At 25.6% G+C, this 27,245-nt stretch overlaps 1 long non-coding RNA gene across 1 annotated transcript; it reads right to left on the reverse strand.

The window, feature by feature from the left end:
- Window positions 1–17,963: 17,963 nt before the first annotated feature.
- LOC114131752 (uncharacterized) lies at window positions 17,964–26,459 on the reverse strand. The gene is made up of 3 exons (XR_003593022.2): window positions 26,143–26,459; window positions 22,346–22,397; window positions 17,964–18,368 (listed from the first exon to the last, which is right to left on the reverse strand). It is a non-coding gene; the product is annotated as an uncharacterized LOC114131752 (long non-coding RNA).
- Between the last annotated feature and the right edge of the window lie 786 nt (window positions 26,460–27,245).

A 27,245-nucleotide genomic window follows, 5' to 3' on the forward strand; every position in this document is an offset into this window, starting at 1 on the left:
TATTATAATGTAGTTTGTATAATAGATAAAATCGAAATATTGTTCTTTTTAGTTGTTACAAAATCAATATATTTTTATCATATTATTATGTCGTTCGTATACAATGTACGTACCTAATCTTAAATTTCAAAGTAAATAAGTAAATTGCATCCGTGAACGTTAGTCATATGGTGCAAATAATGATGCACCCCGTCGCGTCCATTGTTTTCAATTTTTAATTGTATTATACGTTCGTTTGTGTGTGTTATGACTTGTATACATTATTATATTATTATTATTATTTATGCTGACAATCATTTTAGATTTTTTATTCAATTAAAACACAACGTATTGTTACGGACGTTGATACGAAAGTATTACATGTTTTATTTTTATTTTTAACAGATGAGTATTAGATGCATTCGAAGACTGCGATCAACAGTTGTAATAATACGTGGGTGGTCACTTTTTTAAACACCATACCTTACACTAAAAAAAATATACAAATATAATATTCACACGTAGAACCTGTTATGTTAGTGTTTTACACATCGTACAAAAAGATAAATTTAGAAATAATTATTTTCATGATAAACAATATTACACATAATCCTGAGATCGTAAAGTTAATTTGTTTTCAATCGCCAGTTTGACTTGGAAGTTATAGTGGGTATCTTATGGTACAACATCATAATATATAAATACCTAATATTTTAAAACGGGGAGACAATGGCGGTTTGAGTGAAGATTATTGAGAAAACAAAAATCTCGCGCATCATAACATTGTTAAAACATTTAGTAATTGGAAATGATTCAAATAAATAATAACAATAATATTGTCTAATAATTATAATATACTATATAAACTAATAAAATCGATGAGATGGCGTGACGACCAGACACGCCGAGTACAATGGTATTCCACTCGCGGCGGGCGAATCGACGTGGCGCGTTTCATTTATCGTGTTATTGAATATTTATCATATTTTCAACAATAAATTATGATAAACAGCTATAAACGGTTAAACGTACCGATATATTACCGAAATTAATTTTAATAATAATAATACATTCCTCCGTAATTTTCCGCTCGTAAATTCTTTGGTAGTTATATTGTTGCCGGAATTATAATTAGTCGGTAATAAATATTCGGAAAGTAAATAAATTCATAGTAATGGTGTAGGCACCTATATGTATAATACGTGAGTGCGTATAATATTATTATATATTATTATAATAATATTATTTAATAAATAATAGTACGCTGTTGCTCCGCGTGCGCCCGATGTCGTAAAGACGACGAGAAACGAGATGAGACGATGTACCTACATCGAGGGGGCGGCGAGCGGGTTTTCCCGCGGGCGGAGGGTTAAAAATCGTAATTAAATATTTCGTACATAAGAAATTCAAACCCCCACCAGTCGAACACACAGAAACACACAAACGTAGATTATCGTCCACCCACCCTCCTACGACTATACAACGGCGGCTACTAATACTATCACCGCCGCCGCCGCCGCCACGACCGCCACCGCTACCTCCACCGCCGTCGCTGGCTGCCACCTCCGCCGCGGACCGCCGACGACACCGCCACCGCACTGATAAAATACAACAACTATAATATAACTTCTACTAATACTGTACGACGATCGCCGCCGCCCCATCCCCGTCCCACTATTAAAGCACCGGAATCAACGGAATATCTAACATACTCGTTGATATTGATTTTCCTTTTACCCTTCCGCTGTTTTTCCCCGGTCTCCTTTATTATGGAAAAGAGGCAAACCTTACGAGCGGGAACGCGCCCTCGCGCGCGCGCGCTCGCGTGTGTGTGTACCGCTACACACGCGTCATGCGGAAATGACCGAAGAGACTACTATAATACCGTCACACTGTTATGCTATAGCTTTTTACCGTACAAATTATCGTCGTCCGGTTTTTTATTTATTTATTTATTGTTATTTTTTTCGTGATAAAAATTCAAAAAAAATTCACATCACGACTGTTTTCCCGTTGGCCGGAGATACCGTTTACCTACGCAGCTAGCTAATGAATGACCTATGTATTTATCACTGTAAAATAATATAATATTATGTATGGCGATATTAAAAGTAAATAATAATAATAAATAAAAAAAAAAAAATGATTATTATTAACAAAAACACAAAAAATTATTTAAATCTCGTTTCACTTCATTTTTTTTTTTTTTTTTTTTATTACTATTATTATTATTCGATTAGTTTAATACGTTCAACCCGTTCTATTTTGTAGACTATTAGAAGTTGATTTTAATTAAAATCTCGTTTAACATAAAATTCAAAATATACACGACCGTCGTGATATTATCGGGTCTAGTTATAGCTAGGTCAACAACATATTTTTATAGAGTTTATAGATGCTATTTATACACTATAACTTCTTATATTTTAATAATGCTATTCCATATTATTAGCATAGTAAGCAAATTTTAAAATCATAATTAGATCATTTTACTATTTTACTAGAATTTAATGACATCATAGGTTTTATTAACTGTTATTTTTAAAACATTTTCTTTTTCTAATCGAATTCAAAGAGCATTTACATAAAAATGCATTCCACTAAAACATAAAAATTTTAAATATATTTAAACACCTAAAAACTTATAATTTATACATTATTTTTTAAGAATATTAAAAAAAAAAATAATGATAATAATAATCGGGTTATTTGTAGTTTTTCTTTATATCAGATTTGTGGATCATTATATAATAAGTACTATTATAATTTATACCGTACAAGTTCCACATTTTAATACTGTTGAAAAATAATACAATTTTAGGTTTATGTTATATTTCATAAAATATATAGTAATACTTATACATAATATATATACTAGTTGTTAATATCGTTCTTATAATAAATGTAAATGTTATCTGTAGTTTTAGGGTTAAATAGGATTACGTTTTGAAGTTGAGATACTAACTCAAAGTTATCTTTAGGAACTCAGTTAATACGTTGAATGATCTACCAAATACGTCAAATAAATATGAATGATGGCCTAATAAAATACATAGACTTTCATATATTATTATTTCCTTAACTTTCAATTTATCGATCACGATTAACTTACAGAATTAAAATAGAACTTTTGCCTCTGTAATTGAAATTGTTATTAACAAGTTACATATTAATGAATTTAAAATATTTTGATTATTCGCTAAAGTTAATCATAATGAAAATTATTTACCTACCTATTGGTTATTTATACATTTAATTATTTCGTCATGATTCAAATTATATTTTTAAAAAGTCATAAAACGGAACGTATATTATAATATAATGATATGGACAGAAATAACTATTATTTTTAAATTATTTAACCTAATTATCGTTATACTCAGTTTCTATAATATTTATAATAAGATATTCTAAAATCCATCTGAAAATGTTTATTTTTTCTAATAATTTTGGCTAACCAGTTTTTTTTGTTTAATTTATTTTTTTTTTGACTGACTGACTGACTGATTTATTCACGGTTTCTTGACTAGAATATGTTTATTTATTTATGTCATCTGTAAAGATATTTTTTAATTGACTTCCTATTTAAGAGGCCATTGACTACACCAAGGTCATAGTATAAAATGTACTTTTTTCATTAAACAAAATATATATATATGTACATTACTATATATATTATACGTGTATACAATATTTCTTTTTCATCGGACGTTTTACTTATTCATTTGATATGCACGAAAAAAAAATATCTTCTTGATGCTTATTAAAATGAAAAAATTATATTATAATTTATTGAATATATATATAATAATCTAAAATATTATCTAAGATTAAAATTAATAAATCGATGAAGTTATAATCAATTTAAATTGAATTTAAAAAGCTATTTATTTAATTCGTACATCTTTATCAATAATAATAATTTTAATGAAAAATAAAAAATACTAAATCATTATAGTTACAAATCTAATAATTGATATAATTTACAAACAAATAGTTTATATATTATCGTCATAATTATTTTAGACAAACCCGTTTTAAAATATTTCTTTTTACTGACAAAAATATTATACTTATACTAATCGTTGCTAATAGTAAGTAATACAAAAATAATTATAGGTATTATTTAAGTATCGGATATGTGAGTACGCAATGTAAAAAAAAATGTATTGCTCTTCTAAATCACATTGTGATAATATAATGTCTTTATTTTTAGTACACAGTAATTATATGTTTAGTGATATTGAACGATTTATAATATATTTAATTCAACATGATATTATATTTTATAGGGGTAGATAATATAGGTAGTTAGATAATAACGTTGTGTGCGGACTTAATACCAATGTTTTCAAACCGTTTCTATAATAAATTATAAACGGTATATTTATAATGTAATTCAGTCTTCGAGATAAATTAATAAGAATAATTTGTACATTTCAATGAAATTTTCAAATTAATCTCTGGGATATGAAAACATCTCAATTATTCCTATCATCGTCCTGCACTTAATGATTTATTCATTAAAATGTTGTTAATGCATTATTTTAATAAAGTTATTTCTATAGTTTGAATAACATTTTTTGTACTATTGTTGAGCTTAAGACTTTACTCAGTTGTTGAGTTTTGTTTCTATGGATCTAAATTTATTAATGTTTATCAATGGGAACTTTGTTGTTAGAAACTTGAACACATTATTATTCTTTTATTAATTACGAATAAAATTTCCAAGTTTCAAGAATTTTTAAATTAATAACATTCTATAATAATCTACAATTATTTCTTATCGAACTAAAAACAAAAATTTAATTTAAATATTTACATATTCAGTAAAATATTTTGCATAGAGATCATTTCTGTGTAAACAATTTTCAAAATACATAAATATATTTACTATATACCTATTCTTATCTATTGTAAGTGTTAAGTTTATCATCTATAGCCTACTATATACATATTGTATGTGTTAAAATTATTTTATAAATTTTGTTTACTTTCTACTTTTAATAGTTTTAAAATGAATTTAAAAGTAAATCTTTAATAAAGAAATACTAAAATGTTTTGTACTAAAAACAATCAAATCATTTTACTGTCATATTTTATAACTTGTTATTAAAATTTAAAAGTACTCACTTTTAACTATACATTACTACATGTATTATATAACGCGTTACATTATTATAAATATAATTATTTTTTATTATTCATTTAAACTGAATTGTTTTGATTTAAATCCTATTGTTTTCAGAACATTAGTGTTTATCGAATAATGGCAGATCAATTTACGTTGACTCGGACATTATGCACTAAAAGTAGTCCAAACGTCTTTTTTTTTAATATAAATAATAGAATGTTGTAGCTGGTGTTACAGTTTTGATTATTAATTATATCACATCATTGTATAATATTTCAAAAAAAAAAAACATCTGAAAATGTATCTGCAGATAAATTACTTATCAAAACAATAACATTTTGTATAGGACTAAACATGGAAACATATGATTCTATACATATTTTTATAAAAAACAAAATTTGAACAATTAATATAATAATACCAGCTTAAATTCTTATAATATATTAAATTAAAAAAAAATAAATAAATATATTATTTTTATTATTCGAGGACCGTTATTTTTATTGAGATTAAATGTTCCTGAAAATATAATTTATGTACGATAGAATATGTGATATTTGCGTATCCCTGCAGCAGTGCTTCGTCGAGTTGATGTGCCAAAATGTCCGTGAACATTTTAAACAGTTTATCTTTTACAGAATATTAATAAATTTAAGTAGACAAAAAAAAAAAAATATCATTCTAGTCACGTATTGTGACTTGTCAAGCGTCGACAGTTCTAGTGGAACTTAATTTGAGAGTACCTAAGAGTAAATTATTCATTTACCAATCAACTAATTACGAAAATTTAACTGCAAATATTTAACTTATCCATTATGCTATAACTTTAGTCTATTGTGATATTTGCAGTTTTATGTACATAATGTTCTCAGAATAGTTTATGTAACAATATTAAACCATTAAATAGTTTTAAATTCAGTCGTTTGTATTCTTGATAATTAATGACTTTATTTTACTTAAAACAATATTATAATCATTTTATAAATAAGTAAATTATGGTAACTACGCATTTTAGTATTCATATAAAATGCTTTATCATGAAAGGAAAAATTCAAATATAATAGAAAACGACCGTAATTTGATTTCATTAATTTCAACAAAGAATAAAACGAGACCAACGGATGACAGGTTTTGAATTATGACGCTGTTTAGAAGAAAGGTCGTGAGATACGTGTGATGTTTTTTTTTTTTTAAATGCATGTACAAAATACATCACGTACCTATATAAAATGTATTTAAATATTGAATAAGCGATCTCTATATAGCGCATCAAAATATTCATCCGGTACTTACGAGAAAATTGCACTTTTGCAATTCTTTTTCAATCGTTATATTATTACTATTATTATGTTTTATATAACGGATGTACCATCAGGAATGATGGTAATATAATATTTTTCATATTAATTTGTATTTTAAAATAAAGGCTTGCCGTCGTTGCCAAGGCAATAATCTAATCGTAAATAAAATTATATTGTAATGAACATACATAATATAAACTATGTATAGATAGGTAGGTACTTAAAATTGTAGATAGTTTGTTATTTTGATTACGGTCGACTGTTGTTTAAAAATAAATTAATTAAAAGAATTTCTTCATCATTATAATAAATTGTTTTTTTTTCCTTTTTCATTAAGTTTTCACTGCAGCATTCATATTGATAAAAATGTTTTCACTTGATAAATTGAACCTTTATTAATCAACAATATTAAGAGCTATAACCTAGTCGTTGGATGTTACTAATTTTATTTTACATTAAGATTGTAAATTAAATGCATAAAAGAGTAATATAATATAATTTACTAAAATTATTATCCCTTTATTTCAATATCTAATAGTATACTCGTAAGTAATAAAAGTAAAAATTATCCTCATTAAAATAATTATTATAAATGTATGAGTACATAAACCAATTTCTTATGATGAATTCTACTTTTTTAATGTTATATTATTTTCTATTCATAATTCCCAATATTCGTTTGTTCATAGTATAATAATTAATAAAATACAGAGAATACCGCAGCAACAGTACAGCGTGATAAACACGCGATTCGTTAATAGTTACACCGTTACACGTCAACGGTAAGTGCCAATAAATAAAAAAACCCGTTGGCATGCGATTTGACTGTAAATGTTTTAAAATATCTAATATCGAACGTCATTCGTTTTTCTCGTCATCATACATTAAAATGTAAGACAACATAATATTATAATAACAGGTAAAAGCCGCGTGAGAGTAAGTTATAAAATAATTTTTCATGCAATCAATATCTAGGAAAATAAAAATAATAAATAATGAGCTATCAGCCAATAGAAAAAAAAACCGTCAAAACTGTGTATATTTTTTTATGGGAAATATAATATTCGAAGTTGAACACATTAACGAACGCCTAATTTAAACAGATGTTTCTTTATGATTCTCGGTAACACTCGGTAACATATGGTTAAACATAATATATTTTAATATTCCGATTTCGATTATTCGACCGATCGGTTCTTATAATTTTCAAATAGTTTATGCTACGGAAAATAATATAAATAAATTTGTTTCCGATACGACACGAACTTACTTCATTTTTACTCGGAATACACACTCAAGTGGTATTTTCTCCACAAAATACTGTTAGATAAGTGTTTTTGTATATTATGTACAACTTTTACTACGATAGAATTATTCCATTCATCAAAATAATTGCAAAGAATATAATATTGTAACGCGTTGCGCTTATTTTTTTCGGAACTTATTTTCTAAAGTGCGAGTTTAAATTTATGAACAAGACGAATTCAAATAAAATATTATATATTTTTACAATAAATATGTAGTTTTGATCAACTGTAGTGTCATTCACCATGTCGTAGCTCTATCGTACGCGAGTTATCTTTTACAGCCAAATATCGAATCGTTGTTGAGGAATATTTTTATGTTTTGCTTCGTCTAAACATTCGCATGCATTCGTATCTATGCGCAAGCACATATACTAAGATATGGTTTATCATATACTCGAATTCGTTTTATATACAATCAAATATTCAAATGTATACCTGTGTAAAATATGTTTCTAGTATATGCGTAGGTGCCAGTCTAGTGCCTATCCATGTTTTCAGTTTTAAAATGGCATTTTGAACAGTTTTTGACACTCACAATTTTAAAACAATATTACATCAACGTCAGACACAAACTAATATAATTACTACACAATGTGTAAATAATAAAAACAAAAACGTACCTAAGGCACTTTTTAAATGGACAGTTATTAGCATTTCTGTTTTTACTGAAGTAATTTGAAGTCATTACAAAACGATAACATTCACATTCTTCTTATCGTTATTATTTTTCGAATTTTTAATTTTTAAAGACAGCATAGATTTTTAATTTAAAAATCCTAAATAAAATATTTTGATGTAAAATAAATTTTCTAACGAATAGAGTTTAGATAAATGGAATGGATTGGCAAAGGAGTAGGTACCTCGAAATATTTTGCTAGCTACGGAATATTAAATGAAATGTATGCTGTCATTCAAAAAAGTAAGAAACTAAAAAATCGTTTATAAAAAAAAAAATAACATTTAATACATTTATAGTTTTTGAAATAATAATAGGTGACTTGTGCTAAAAGAATCACTCTGTATGGTATACGTATACGACAGGATCAATTATAACGGTAATTAATATTATTATTGACGCCAATCGAAATGTGTCGTCTCGCGTTTGTGTTCATAACTATCATATATTTTTATACTTTACTGTACACCGGAATAGGAAGTTATTATTTTTTTTTTTTTTAATTTAGGAATGTTGTGCCTATATTGCAACAGATTGTCGTGTATACAAGTGCAACAATTCGTTCACAGTTTCTCCTTTAAAAAAATGTTTGACTGAAAGAGATTGCCTGCAGTTTGATGTTATTTAGGTTTATTTTTTAGCATCGCTACACTACGAACGATATTACATAGGTATTATATTATACAATATACTATATAGATATCTACTATAAAAGCGACACGTGTGTGTGCACAACCGAAGAAATACAATGCATTTAAAATAAAAAACTTAATTTCTATATACCTATTATACCTATTGTGTTAAATACTAAATTTTGAGGTTCTAGCTAATTATTATTTACAATTTCGTTACAAAAAATTATTTGATTACATTAATTGTATTATTATGTAACTATAAGTCAATAAAATAAAAAAAAAAAAAACAATACTTAGATCAAACTGTATGATCAAGATATATAATAATACCTACCTACATTACACTTAAACATTTATGAAGGTTTTTATTTATTCCCATGTTTAATCTTTGTAACTACATATTATAGTTAATTAACTATTTCCATGTGTATATTATACGTATTAAAGTAAATAATAATACGCTTTATATGTATTATTTGTGTTCTCAGTGCTGCATATGTTTTGTATCATTAAGTCATTACATTGGAATTTAAAATTCAACTATTTTTAAACATTACAAATTCTATCGATGGTATTCAACTTAAGTATATTATAATCCGTACGTATATTTCTTAAGATGCCATTGTGTCTTGAATAATTATTGAAATTACGTTTAATAATGCAATAATAATAATCACGTATTCACAAAAATCCTTAAAAGAAACTTGTACTTACTTAATGAGTTTGTTGTGAATTGGAAGCTTTGATTATAAAATTTGCCAATGTACCTTACATGACGTAATGAGATTTTGAGTAATTTTCTTTCTGATTTAAGATGAATTCGTCAAATAAATCTTTTATCAAATTCCAAGTGTGATAACAAGTCATCTGACTTTTGGAGTCATTAAGAAGTTAGAATAAAAACAAGTATACACTAGTTATAAATATATTGCTTAAATATCATAGCCATTTTTAAAATTTCACTAGAGAATTTCGGATTTTTAATACATCATATTTATCTGTGTCAAAAATGTTCAGTTCATATTCTATATAGGTACACGCACAAACATACATTTATTTTAATTTGTTTCAAATGTCATAAAACACACATATATATCATATTATATAATAACTTGAACCATGAATCATGAGCATAATTAACGAAAAAAAAAAAAAAAAAAACAAAAAATATTAATAATAATAAAAATTAAACAAATTTCAGTTATACGATGATGGCATATGTATATGTTATATGCTCTAGAGACAAACTGAAAACTATTAAAATTTTGTTGGATAACAAATGTGTTCGAAAAACAAACAACAAAGTTTGTAATGAAAGAGAATTAATCTGTTTTTTATCCCAACAGCGAGAATTAATTAAACCTAAACATACTTAAGTCAATGTTATGTAATTATGTGCAAATAAAGTACTGTAGTGAAGTGTGCGAAGGGATTGGTCGTTGGCACGGGGAGAGGAGGACACATTTCGTTTGCACAGCGTTTATACTTACGATCGTATTGCTCTCTATCTCTCTGTATTTCTTTCTTTCTCTCCCTACACATGGATTTATTTGTTTCAAACTAAACCTGTCGGTCGAATTGCAAAACTGGGGTCTGAAATAATGGTATTTCACTTCTCATTAAAAAAAAAAAATAATAATAATAATAATAATAATAATAACATAAACATATAAACACAAACAAATTAGGAGTAAATTGGACCGTTGGAAATTGAAAAATGTATATTACGTCATGTTACATATAATTCCATACGAAATGAAAAATAAAATACATTTCTTATTATTCGACCGACGTGGCGGCGCAGTGGTTTCTGCTGCAACGACGCTACATAATAATACTACATATCTATCTACTCGCACCACATTCTCGCATTTACCTAAATATTATATTATAATACACTGCAACTATACGACAGCTGTACACCACATTTTTTCTATTTCTCGGCCACGTACTACACTGAAATTACACCTGTAGAACTCGATTTTATTTCTACAGTTTTACGTTTAATCATTATCGTAATGATATAACGTTTCATTCTAAAGTGCGCTTCGCCGCGAATTTCCGCAAAATCGAATCCCACAGATTAATACAACACGTCGACACCCATAATTCCGCGCGTGTGCAACAGTTATATATCCTGAGGCAAAAACTTAAAAGGTAAGTAAATGAAAAAAATGAACTTGATTTAGCCAAGTTAGATCGACGTTAAGAACATCATGATTTACAATCTAATAGTCAAATAATAATATATTATTATCTGGCCACCTGGCCTCTTGGGTCACATATATAACGGTGATTGCATGCAACTTTCAAATGTTTTAAATAATATAATAACTAACCTTTTTGTCGAAAATCCGTATTATTTAATGTACATTGTGGTGGTTCAGCGATCATATATTTGTATCGGATAAATTATTAAATAAATAAGAAATATAATATTAATTATTGGTTTATATTCATTTGTAAACGAGTCAAACATAAACTAATCAATCAACCTTACATTTAACCACGGTAATGAACACAGAACGTCTGTAATATAGATCAGAGGGTCTCCAATCAACGGGTCACTGACCGATTCCACCCATTAAGTTTTTTGAACCAATTTGCCAACTGACTTGAACTCTAGCATCTTAGATGTATGCACCTTAATGAATTCTTACGAGGAAAAACATATAAAATATTTCCTTTATAGAATTATGCCGAAACAAAGTAATACAATTTTTCTTGTCTTTTTTCAATACAATTTATATCTATACCCATTCCAAGCTAGGTTCAAGGTTGGAGATCCCCGATGTATTTACCCCATAAGACTGAAACTAAGGCTTCAATAATTCAAACGTATTATTTTTCAAATTTATTGAAAACAAAATTATTATAAAATGATTAGGTACTGCTGAAACTGGTAACAAATTTTTAAGTTAATTAGCAACCGATAACTAATATATTTAAAAATATTAACTGTTAAACTTTAAGTTTAAATCGACGGTAGAATGGAATACTCTATCATCGCATTCAGCGTTATGTGCTTACCTTTCGCTGATGTTTTTGTTTATACTTTTTTATTGCACTTGAACACAACTATATGCTACTTTCCCTTACGTAATTTATCTACGATACGGAGCAAGTCAACTACAGTAATTACATCGAACTCAAAATAGATACATTATCACGTACAGTCGTAAAACCGTACGGTACGTTTAGGTACCTAAACTTAATAACAACGCGTAATATTTTCATGGGCATAATTATGTAAGAGCACGATAAACTATAATTGAACATGTTGTGACATTCAGATTAATAATATGATATATTATTTTTTTCTATTGACCAATTCGAGTGACGTACCTATTAAAGTATATAATATTTTATGAATGAAGCGTGCTCGCGAGGAATATTATAATATTACTATTATAATGCCACTATCAGAACTGTAATTTCTTTGTGATGTGATGACTTTTTATTAGTCATTTTATACTTATGCGATATGTTCCGATGTCTGAAAGTGTGGTATAGTGTTGTATAACTTTACTGTGGCCGTTAACGTTAGCTGCAACAGAGTCAAAAACGACAATAATGGTATTTAAATACAAAGTAAACGTGGTTGAGAGAGGGTAGTGGACCGCCAAAGACAATAATGTAATATATTATATCATTATAAATCCGTTTTGCAAACAACAATCGTTACAAAAACTAGTTATCGGTCGTTCGCTATGGTATACGATGGAGACACAATCAAAAGTCGTTATTGTTTTATGTAGTGATTTTAAACACAAAATTGTCGAACGAATATTTCATGTCGATCAGCGTAAATGATAATAAAAATATTAAATTGCAGTCATCAACGACTTAGTATAGAAAGGCAAGCATGTAGTACGTATGAAAATCATACTTAGAGCCAAAATTAGTTTGTACATTAATAATAATAATAATAATAATATCCAATTGCCATTGAAATAACTGTTATACCAGTTATTTCTGCCACTCCACTCTGTCTATCTAAACTTTAAATAATAAAATAAATAGAAATTAAAAATTTATTTAATTTATTAAAAATATTGAAAATATATTTCTAATTTTTTGTTTTTAGTTTTTTTTTTAATGCAATATCCATAATAAGATATCTACACTTAAAAACGAGGTACACTAGAGACGCGATACACAGCAAAAGCATGTTTTCTTGTCTTAAACGTTGATAATCGGGAGTATTTCTAGGAACCGGATAGTTTTTTACATTTCTTACAAAGTAATATTATCATATAAAAATACATTATCGTAGTAGTGAAGGAAATTAATTTCGTAATTAAGTTTTTGAAGTTTATCACGAATAAAAAAAAAATTATCCCAGAAATCTGCACACTCTTAAAACAGATTGAAATGGTATTCCTAAGACCTATATCCCTGCACGGTTTAAAATTTGTGTTTATAATACATCATTAAATATAATGTAACATAACTATTATATAAGATGTGAAAAATGTGATTCACATGATCAGTAAAATAATATAGCCGTTTAACTGTCGAGTAATCGAGATTGGTTGGGTGAATCTGAGAGTATGTGTGTGTGTGTAGAAGGATGTTAGGCTGGAGATTTAGAAACATTTTTAGAGCTTCCGTAATTGTGATTTCTTCGATAAATATTGAACGCATTGCGATGTTTTATAATGGGACTGAATAAAAGTCGTGTAATAACCTAATAACCATGCCGTGCATTTATTGTCCAAATCGAAAATACGTCGAACACACAAAATGTCGAATAATAATAGTATTTTGCCTAAAACTAGCGCGATAAAAATAGTACATGTTTTGATTCTGTCCCTCTCTTCTTCATCACCAGAATTTCATAACGACTTTAATAATATTGTACGGCCACGTTATCCGTGATAATTCTCCACTTAAAATAAAAATGCAAATTAACAAAAAATAATTGTATTTACACTTTTGGAATGCCTAATTCTTTTAAAAGTTTGTGCGCATATTTTTAAAAGCAAAAATTAAATTTACAATTCCGTTATTCATCGAGTTTTAATTTTAAATAATATTTTAAAAGTGCACATATTATAATTTTATGACGATAAAATACAATTTTTTCGTATCATAATTTATTAAAACCTTAACTAATTGAAAATATAAATTATAAACAATATTTGTGTATACTATTATAACTAATACCAAAAAATTTAGGTTTTAATAGAAAAATAAACAAAATTAAATTACCTAATACAAATATAAACTATGTTAATTATAACGAATCGTTTTGTGATTATATAATATATACTATGCATAATAAAGAGATAAAAAATAAGTAAGTTATTTTCGTCTGATGTGTTAGGAAACAAGATATCAAATAATGAATTAATGAGAATTATACATCATAATATACTTACGTACCTATGTTTAAAATGAGAGAACAATACCAAAAATATAACTGTCGTAAGTATAGTGTTTAAATCGGAAATATTTAGTTTTTATTTAGATTCTCATAGGTAATAATAATAACAATAGTTAATAGAATCTAAGTATTTAAATTTACAAGTGTCTATTCATTTTACACTCAAAATGATAATATTTTAAATTATAATATATACTTAAAAGTTATAAACTAAATAAATTAATATGTTAAATTAAATTATTATTTTTATTTGCTAGATTTTTTTTTTGTTATGTTAAATATTTTCGATTGAACAAGTAATAGTTATTTGAATCATGAAACTTATAAACTTTAGATTAGTTTATTGAGTTTACTCTGTTATTATATGGATTGTAGGTTAAAGTTAAAATATTATGTTACGCAAACGTAGTGTCTTTGAACGTCTTTGAACGTCCAACCCTAAAGTAATAGTCCATTGATATAATACATTTAGAACAAATATGTATGTTACACATAACTTATAATGATTAGTTTCGTCCTAACCAAAGCAGCCCCGGGTCAATGAATGCTGAGTGCTGACGTGAACCAGCCTTTTTTAGCATAGATTCAACCAATATTAAGTGATATAGGTATGGGCGCAAAACCAATCAAAGTGCTAAATTTAGTGAAGGGATGCTATTCATATTTATAAATTACATTTTTATTTTATTATTTTAATATGTTAATATATGAGATGTATAGATGTAATTGTACTTTGATGATTGGAGCTCCATATAAAAATATAAAATATTATATCATACAATCAAAGCACAAAACTTATTTATGACTATAAATTTTTATTAACACACCACAATCTGTCATGATTTAGATATTATTTTTAAATATGTATAGAGAATATTATGTAGACAGCTAAGAAAGTATTTTACCTATTGGATGTAACAATTATTAATGTAATAGATGCGTTGTATGCGCGATGCGCCTATGCCTAAGAGTTATGTAATAATAACAGAGTTTGCATTTAATTATAATAATATATTTAATATTTTCTTAGTATTATATAAATACGTATTGCTTCTTCTATTAACTCAGGTGACACGAATAAAAGTTTTCTAAACTTGAGTTTTATACTATATGGTTAAGTACTCATAACTGTTAACAAAAAAAAAAAAAACTAAAAATTAAAATAAATACCTTTCACATATTATTATCAATTACTTACTAGTTATCATAATAATTGAACTAATACATATAACAATTGTTCTTATATTATGAATACAAATGTTCAAATGTTAGCATATATTATTATATCATGCATTAGATAATTTATTATTATTATAAATTAAATGAAGTCTCTAAACTAGATGTAACTTATTTATTCAACCAGTAAATTAATTGTATACATTTTAATATAAAGTAATTATATTAAAATCAATTACAAAAAAAAATACGAACATCTAATTAAAGGATATTATAATAATGTTTCTTCATTTAAAAAAATGGTACAAATATAATTTACTATAATAATATAATAATAGTTTTCTCTTAATTAAATATATTAAATATATTATGTATTATTTATAAAATCACTCCCTTATTAAGTGTAATTAAATAACAATATCTTAAATTAAATATGTTAATTAAATAAACACTTATATAATTGTTAGTATAAGATGCATAATTAAAATAAGACTTTCATAATTTTAAGACACCAGATCTAAACTTAGTCTCAGATAAATATTGGTAATTTAGAGATCTCTAGGCTTAGTCCTCTTTAAATGTCATGCTAATGCATTGATAATAATATTATATTATGCTATTTATTCTAAAATATAGCGAGTGTCTAAATAGTCAGAAAATGCTCGTTTCACAAAATGAGTTTATGAATATGGTGCTTATTAAAGTATTATGGGAGAAATGTATTAGAATTTCTTTATACTTTTTTAAAATATCGAAGTCAGTTAAAAAAAAATATATATTATGATAGGTATAAGCTGAGCATAAAAAGTTTTAATCCATTTTTATAATATATCGTGTTTTTATTCCAAATCTAATCAGGTTCATTTTCATTATTTTTTTTTCGTCAAAACAAATATATAGCATACAATAGATATATAACATGATTTACCTAACTTAACCTAGTGGATTTTATAAAATATTTACATACAGATACTCAAACTTTATTCAACTCTTGTCAGTCAATCGGGTTTTGTGCAGATAATAATATTATGTCGATAATATATAATATTTATTTTTTTATTTTTTTATTATTGCATACTTCACGGTAGATCATAATATTACATTATTATACAATGAATATTTATACGTTTTGAAGTGCTACCCAATCCCATCCCTGATTATTTTTACATGAAACTCAACGATTTGTTTACCATAGACAATGAACATAATATGTAGGCAGACGCAGTCCGTTGTAAGTGTTATCGGTCATTAACTGTTTTTAATAACATTAATATCAATGAACACATTATTACCTATGTATCGTTTTCCTGAATAATTTTTACTTATTAATCAAGTTTCACGGTGCTTTACTTTTGCCAAACATTAAAATGTTAAGCGGCTAAATCCTCCATTAAGTGATGTTTGCAATTTGTTTACACCATATAGCTTTAATCTAAATTCGTATGTTGACCCCTTGTAACTGCGGACAGCGATAAATCAGTGAATTGAAAATATAAATCTTATACTCGTCCCATAGTATAAATATAAATAAAGTACCGTCATAAAATATAAAAATATAATTTATAGTTTTAACGAATTCCGAACAAACTTACCTTACAGTAAAATGCTGGTAATCATTTAAAGTGTTTTAGAGACATTTTTCTTGGGCATTAATATGATGTTGAAACATTAAAGTTATTAATATAATATTGAATCGTGGAATTAAAAACGAAACAAAATTTTATGCAAAATGTAAAATAATTGTTTGTTATAAAATATGACGAATCGATAGTGGAGTTAACGCGTGGTTTTTATTCAGTTGCAAGAGCCGGGTACAAATTACAGTAGTCAGTATAATATACTCCTACATTTTGATCTGTTGGTTTATTGAAATGCGGGTCAAACCGTATAATAAGACAAGTGTATACTTTTTCGAGCTCGGTTTGTTAACTCTTCGGACCAATTTGCGTACAATAAAATAAAACATAAAAATGAAAGTTTCCTAGTGTCCTTAAAATAATGCAATACTTATATAACGGATATCTCAATAGTTACAACAATTTTTCGCTAAAATTCACATTATTTTCTAATCACCGACAGAATAAATAATTCGGATAATTTGTATTGAAGGCACCTACTGACTCCCTGGCAGTTTCTCCTTCAGTAGTATATTTCTGTACTTAATACACTGATTGTTTCCTTTCACTGCAGACTGTTGTCTGGTGGGATTGGCGGACCAAATGACTTTTCCAGTATAACGACCTGATGCGAATATCTCCTTCTTTGTTCGTTCCGAGTCGAATTACATCCTTCTCCCTTTATATTCAACGTTCTTATTGTCTCTCCTTAAACACCTCCCTATTTTGTCACACTACCACTGTTGTATACACTGAATAATTCTTGGGCAATTTCACATACTTTTCAACTGTCCTTCTTATTCTACCGACACATTTATCTTATTCATCCAACCATGTAAATCCATACCTATACTAGTATTCAGGGTGTTTCGTTTTCAATGCACACGAAACTCTTTTGAGCACACAGGACCTCGGTGCAAGAAAATTTTATCAGTAGTTGTTATTATCGCCTTTATTTTACTAAAAAATCTCGTATGATTTCTAATTATTATATGTCATCTTGTGTAGGTATATATAATTGATATCTAGCTAAAATGAAAACAAAATGAGAACAATAATATTATGATTGTCGTATCTGACGTTAGTGCAGACTTATTGGCTAAATGAAATTTGTCTCGTGGCCTATATATTTTCGTGGCTGCGTTAATATTCATCCTAAAAAAAAAAAAAAAAATATAGCACATTGTTTAACAAACAAATTAACGGCAATATACTACTAATTAGCTTTACGTATTATAATATATATTCTAGGAAAATGTGCTTATGAATATTTTGTAAAAAAATAAAAAAATTGAAAAGAATAGAGGTAAATATTTGTAATAATTATATTGTGGTTAAAAAATCGTTGAAATAATTGATGCGTAAACCATTTTCCATTATAAAATAACATTATCAACTAATTACCAAGTTTATTGCTCGTCACTACTATATTTTATATTATTAAGGTATTTTTATTTATGATTTAGAAGTGTTAATGATGTAAGACATTAAAAATAATGTGAGAATGATTCTCAATCCTTACAAAACAACGACAATGACACAAACCCTTTTGTAAAACGATGCAGTAAATATTGGAGTGAATCAAGATTACAATGGATATCTACGTTATTGGTCAACCGATCCTAAGGGATAAAATAACTGTCGGGAGAAGGAAAAATTGTAAAAACTTTAAACGAAAATGATTGATATTATATTTTAATAGAATTAAATAAATTATACTACACACCATGTATTTTATTTTTATAAAGGTATGTATATTATATTTGTATTGTTACTTTAGCAACACGTTCACTTTAAAAATACTCAGTGACATTGAACTCGCTTAAACTGTTTAGTACAATAATTATTTACTTAATATAATATATTATAATCGAATCGTTGTAGTTCGATAATGATATTTGCAGTTACGTTTTTGGAACCAAATAAAACCTTTCTAATACTGTTATTATAATATTTAAAAAATAAAAAATAATAATAAAAATTGTTTCATTCGCGAGAAACCTATGCTTTTATTTGTAATAATATCTGATAAGTATTTTGAACTAATAAAAGAAATATTTTGAATTCAAATACAAATCTATATTATTATTTTTGTTTCTATCATTTACAAAAGTAGATTTTAAAATATATAAATGGATTTTAAAATGCTTATTTATAATAATTTAGAAACTGTCAATTGATTTAAATTAAATATTTTAATACCATGGTTATACATAATTCATTGTAGAACATTTAAATTTAATATTAAAGTTTGTATATTAGTAATTAAAATTTAAAGCATCTTTGATGATAAATCTGAATCGCGAGTCATCAATCATTTATAATTTTATATGCGTTACTGTATATATTTATAACAATGTTTGTTGTAACACAATTTAATATAAATTAAGAGTTGCTTCTATTGAGTAATAATTCAATTTATAGTGTAATGTAAAATCCTATTGAACATTGATTATAATTTATAGTTTTAATTTTTTTTTATGGAGACTATTAAATAATGTAAATACAATTTACAAACATTTCAATTTATTTTATAGAAAAACAATAAATTAACATTAATATTTAGCGTGGAATTAAAGCCATTATCAATTCCCGCTTATTTTATCACATATAATCATTTTGGATTTGTCTAATAGATTTAATTTACTATCGGTGAACGTTTATATTAAAAAAAAAAATTAAAATAACGAATTATTTATTTGTTATATTGATTTTTTTGACTTTTTAAAGACACATCATCATTAATTAAGAACAAATAAACTTTGAAAAAATGTACTATTTAATTTCGTATGAAGATATATTATATAGTCGAATATAATTTAGAACAAATGATTTTATCTATTTTACCATATCAAGTCAAACTATATAATCATAACGAATCTACTATAAAATAACTGAGATTTCCAAAAATAATTAACAAATATTGAACTAAGTAAAAATGAATTATAGTTATATATTCATTCCATAAGTAATTTTAAATACAATGTTTTTCAACGAAAATTGAAGAATTCGAAATAATTTATTTTTTATTTTCAAGTAGGTTGTCTTCTATATTTAATTTAAAAAAGATAAACATTTTGTTTTACAATATTTTAAAATTTTCCATGAAACCATTAAAGGTGTTCGTTGGGAATCTCAAAATGGCTTTTAAAACATGTTAAATAAACAATTTTCACATTTTGAGAAATTCATTAATTATAACTATGTGGTTTTTTTTTCATCGTAATCCTCGTTTTAGAGCAGTATAAAACATTTAAAAGTTTAATATAATCCATTTATAGATTTTACATTGAACTCGACTGTAATTTTTTTTTTTTTTTTGAACTCTCAGGATAGTTTTCGATAAAAACTTTGAAGCAAGCATAGTACACTTTTACATACTTTTATATACTTAGGCTAGTATTTACGATTTCTCGGCATACTGATATCTCCGCGTTATTGTTTTTCAAATACGGTGATGTAATATATTATTGCAGACTTTAAATATAATCACATTTGAGTGAAGGCGCCTACAATAACTTCATCAAACTCTATTTTACACTTTTTTTTTACGTTTAAAGCTGTAATTTCAACATTTATAAACATTTATAAATGAAAGTTAATAATATTAAGTATGTATGTAAATATATTAATTGTTATAATTTTGATTTCAATTATTGAATAGATTTTTTTTTTAACAAAAATAAATAAATAAGGTATAACACTCTTTACATGTAATTTTAGTTAGCTCTGTTGTAAAATATGAAAAAAAAACCATTAAATGCATATTATATTTTGGGCACATACTTATAATTTTTGTATTGTTATTTATGTTCGAGTACTTCATATCGTAAGTTAAGAGTTTTTACTTTTCATAAATGTACAACGTCATATTAATGTTTTGTTCATTAAGATATGTTTTGAAGTATTTATGTATATGTGTGTGTGTGTGTGTAATATATATAATATTCAATGCTCTTTGATTTTCTGACACAAATTGTTTTTGTTGGTGATTTTATTATACCATAGCAGCGTGTAATTCTCAGAAATTAATACGAAACGTTATTATTTCATAAATAATATTGTATTGAAATTGTTAAGATGCAGTATAGTATTATTATATTGTTTAAGTGTTCCAAGAAAACGTATCTACATAAAGTATTTGAAAATTTGCAAGCTACTTTAATGAACTGAATAAAAAAAAAAAACCAAATACACGATGTTTAAACAGTAATATATTTACAATTAGTGTTTTGAAACGAAACCAACGTACTTTTGTACGTAAATAAAACTCTAGATTTTTTTTTGTTTGTTAAAAATAAAACGAATAAAAAATATTCCTTTTAATATGAAGATACAAGTTTTTTGTACAAATTATACATACATATCCGCTTTGTTTGAATTATATTACTAGACCGTATACACCTATGAATTTATAAATTACAATTAACATTTTCATAATTAAATTAAATTCGTAATGAACTTATTATAACAACGTGATTATGAGTTTTATAAATCATCAAGATAATAAAAATAATCACACAATAATACTGTGCATTTTACTATTGTTGTTTGCAGTAATCGTACAAAAGAAGCATAAAATCATATTTTTTCTACTTACGCAAAGTATTAAAACATAATTTTATTGTATGCTTACACTTTTTTTATTGATACCTATACAATTTAAATTCCATATTATACCTAAAGCACACAATGAAATTTTTTATTTTTTGTTATTCCTTTGGAGAATTTTCGAACAATCAAGTAAATTTTATATTAAATAATTATTATCGACATTCGTATATTTGAGTTTGAGTTATTTGCATTTAAAACATATTACATTTATTAGTTATACGAAAACAATATTTATACTGACAAACATTTACTTTGTAAATTATTTAAAACAATTATTAAATAAGAATAATAAGAACATATTTTAAAATTCCCAGAAACATTTAGGAGACGTTCAATAAATATCGATATTTTGATTTTTTTTTTTTTTTTTTGTATTAAATATATTTTTCTTCCTTATTTTTTTTTTTTTTAATTACTTCTACTATAAATTTTAATAAAATATAAAATCATTTACATCTTTAGTTAGTTTTTCTATGTTTGTTGCTAATATTGTAGTTATATGACTTAAACACACTTACGTGATTTAATGTTCCAAACACACAACAATTATGTATTCCATTGTATTTCAAGCTGTAAATAGTTAATATTTATTGATTAATAAGCTAAAGTTGTAGTACCTAATATGTTTATGTAAAATATTATCTTATAGCTGTTCTAAAACCAATATTTAACGTTTTTTTTCAACTAGGTACATGGCATTACGTTGTTCTCATAGTTACAGTATGATAATCAAGATATGTGTATAGGATGTTATCGACCTTTAAGTATTCACAAATTTTTAAAACTTCAGCACTAAAAAAATTAAAAATAAATAATAATTAAACTTAAGCCATCTATGATGTAAATGTATTAATAGTAAAGTTGGCACTGGTTATTATATTAAGATCATAAAACTAACATAAAAATTTGTTAGGAACTTATTAGACCATTTTTGAATTTTTTTTAGAAATCATACAATTTATTATTACTACGGTTGCTATTCAATTTTTAGATTTTTCTGTGGTCCATAAACTATATAAGATAAGAATGAATCTAAAACACACTGAAACTATACAGAATTATTGATGATATTTAAAAATAAAAAATACAAATTCAATAAAGTCTATATTTAGTAATTATAAATTAATTATTATAAAAAAAAAACGTATTTCATAGAGTACTTAAAGTTTTATTTGTATATACAATAAAGATTTATAGATTTTTCCTACAAAATGATATAACTAGGATCTCTCCAGAAATTTGTTAAATACGCCATTGATTATTTTATCATGATATACTTAATATATTTATAATTACGCAGTAGTGATATCTCGTGATCATTGGTTAAGAACTAATAAATTGTTAATTTCATATTAAATTTATACTCGTTATCTAGGATTTTGTCAACAAACTACATCATCATTTTACACTAGCTCTGAGTAAAACACATTATAGTATTATAAGTTATAACTCAAAGCAATAATTTGTAGTTTACTATTAGATGACACTGCAATACGTGCTTCATATTATTCATACATTTTATCTTATTCCTACAATACAGTTGAGTACATTTATATTTAAACAACAGTATCTATTTATTGTACAGTGAAATTTACGATTAAGCTAATAATTCATTCTTACACAACTATAATATTATAATATAAGGAAATAAACTTAATCCTACTTTAATGAATTACCATTGTTCTCAGTTTATTTAGTGTCGTCGTGTTATCTATAGTATTTTTCTTCTTTTAGTAACCAAATTTTAATATTTTTACATTCATTCAGATACCATATAATATGTGATAATATTATACACTCTATAATAACTTAATACTTAATGTATATTACCTAATGTTACACCGATCAATAATACCAAATACAGTACATATTATCAACCAGTGGTATCAGTTAATGATTTTACAAATTTATCGTTAGTTTAAATAACATAATAAAATATTGTTGACAAAAATATCAACCGTTTTTTAAATATATAATTAGATAAACCATACGATAAAACGTATCTTGTCCAACTTTATAATAACCAAGGTAGTTTTTGATATAATTTATACACTATATATATATGTGTATTTAGTATCCAACTTTTTTTATTTTTATTTTTTTCTATTAGTAAAGAACCTGTGTTTTTTTCCAAATTATTCGTAGAAATTTCAAATAAAATATGTATATTAAAATAGCAATAATTGTTTATGCGCTATTTCGTAATAAACTTTAACAATATGCTAAAAAATGCAATTGAATAATTGCCAACAGCGCGTTAGTATTAATTTAGAGGTTACGATTTACTTAAAAGATAATTTTCAGTGAACATAAATACAATTTACTAACATAAATATTTTATGGACAGCGTTTTATCTTACATCAAAGACATTTCTGAGAAATATATATATATTTTTTTTTTAACTAAAATTGTTTTAACGGGGGTTAGGGCAATTCTTGAGACGAGTTGTTTAACATTGCCATAGCGATATATATGCAAATAAAAATGATAAATCAAACTATCATTAGGCGAGTACAAAAATAAAGTATAGATATATGTTTATTTTCTAAGTTCAGTTAATTTAGAAATTACAACACAGGAATAACGTTCAATTATAAAAATATCGTACATATTAAATAAGTATAAAAGTTATTGCGAGGTACCAGGTTAACAACTTGCCTAAAGACTTTATGGTTCATAATTTTATAGTTATACCTATAGTATATTATACCCTATTAAAATGAATTATTAAATATTGTTTAGATATATCGATATCTCTTTACTTCGACTAATTTTAATGTACAATGGCTTATATTAAGTATGACAATAACGACAATATAAAATTATTTTGAGATAATTATATCGGCAAATCTTTATGGTTGCCGAATTCTGTACGCTGTATACTTAGCGCGTTCATATTATAATGGGAAACAAATTTACGACGGTCATTATGGCAACAATAGTGTTTGACATTAATTTGTAATTTCCGTTTTAATCTAGATTTTGTTGTTCTAGTTAATTTAATTTTTTTTTTTTTTTAATTTATTAGGTCATGGTTTTGGACGGAACATAAATTAAATTAGACTATTTCTCTTGTTTAATTAACAATAATTTATTATATTTTTTAGTAATTAAAGTATCATATAATTATTTGTGTTATATTTTTAACGAAAAATAAATTCATTTTTAATCACGATTTATTGTTGCTAGTATTCGAAACTAAAATATGGTATTTACCTATATTATAATAATATATTTATTTTGTAAAACCAATCGAAAAATATAATATATAAAAAATAATTAAAAATTATTTTCAAGAGTTCATTTTCTTGATCAAAATTAATGTTTCATACACTAATATAATCTGAAAATAAATTATACATCTTATTATTATTATTGTTTATAATCGAATCTTTTAAGTCGAATAATAAAGAAGTAATAATTCCACATACATAATAGTTATTATATCGTGTATAGCGATATTAAATATTAATATTAAACTTCTATTGTCGACTCAATTTAATATTATCCACAAACAATATACATTTATTTTGTACGTACATTGTTACTTTCAGATCACATTATTATCGTCTGGGAAAATTATTAAGACATCATCGTCTATGTTTCAAACAAAAAACAATATGGTTTTAAATAAAAAATAATATTCTTTCATTTCACGATTTTAATAATAAAAAAATAATAAATTGAATAATTTATGATTTTAATTAGAATTAAAATCATATTTCTAAAAACAATATGATACTTTGCGTCTTTACATAATATAATGATATTATGTACTATAGATATACTAACCATTTTCCTAATAAACTATACTGAAATTAATAATTATAATTAAATTCAAAGTATAAAAGAAGAGGCATTAGTTAGGGTAGAATGGCTTAGAAGATCGATAAGTACTTTTCCATATTATATGCAATATGCTTATATTTCTTAAATGTTATATATTAACTGTATTATTCAAATGTAGTTTACGCAGTAATTATTAATTAATTTGTATACGCAAATTCCATTTTTTTTTTTTTTTGTAAGTCATTAATTTGAAGTGGATACATGCAATTTACTTTACGAAATTGTTAATTACGAAATTCATCAAATTAATTTGTATTCGTAAAGTTATATTTCATAAACTTGAAGCTATTTCGCTTTTGTATTAAAAAATGCCTATTAAACATATTTTAACGTGGTATTTTGTAATCAATCGTCTGAAACATTCTAAGAGAGTCTTAAAATTATTATAAGCTTTTAAGTAAAAAATTAACATATTGATGAAAAATCAAGTTTTTAATTAAAATAATTAAATATAGTTATACTTACATTAAAAATGACGGTAATAAACAAAATAATTATTAGTTTCATAATATTCGTGTCCCCGGCGAAAAAGAACAAAATTTATGAATATACACTAATTAAAAAGTAAAAGCACAAAACAAAATATTAATGTAATCAAAATTGTTAACAGTGTATAATAATAAGAAAAGTTTGAGTTTCTGTGAAAATTGAAAACAAAAGATTGGTGTGATTGTATTTATATTCATAAGAACGTGATAAATATTTTTATACGTTTTACACTCGTCTTTTGAACGCATTATACCTAAAGGCTATAATAAAGTGTCTGTCGGATGTTTTCGCCGTTTTTGACGATCGAGTGATTTTGATAATATTATTGTGTACAGAGATACATATGAATAATAATGGCAATTATAGTTATCTACAATACTCCATAATAATATCCATAAAGTCTATCATATCATTATTTTTCTACCAAACAATAAAAGCCTATTAAACGCGTTCAGCAAAACACTCTGTACGTATATAATAAGTAATAAATAAACCAAATGACGTATATTTATTTTGAACAGAACTTGAAAAATATTGTTTTATTATTATTTGACCACGCAGTAGGCTAGTGATCACGCACACTGTTGGCGTGTAGGGTGTGTATACATGTGTGCTTTTTTCCGTCATCGTAATCCGCGAAATCAACTCTATTCATGTATTACATGGGGCGATGATTTCTCCAATTACAATTGTGTCTGGTTGGGTACGCACCTAAATCAAGTTTTCGATTTCATTTATTACGCACAAGTCCGGCAGGGAAGCCTGTGAATTTCACGGAAAGAAACGAGCCGTGTAAGAATACACTTGATGACCCCGGGGAATAACCTTTTGATTCGTCGCCAAAGTTTCTGATGACTGCTGATTAATCCCCGCGGAACGGTTGTTCAAACGGTGTGGGAAGTACCTACAAGAAGAAGAAGAAGATGAAGCTCCTCAATAATAATATGTCCCCGGTGACTTAACCGGCTGTTTCTCTCGCCGTGTATATTATAATTATATAGATAGGTACAACAATAATATGATATCTACTTTAAGTGTGCTTTACCGAATAAATCATGTTTTCGTTTTTTATTTGCATT

This window comes from Aphis gossypii, chromosome 2 (genome assembly GCF_020184175.1).
Source record: "Aphis gossypii isolate Hap1 chromosome 2, ASM2018417v2, whole genome shotgun sequence".
In the NCBI taxonomy this organism is placed as follows: Eukaryota; Metazoa; Arthropoda; class Insecta; order Hemiptera; family Aphididae; genus Aphis; species Aphis gossypii.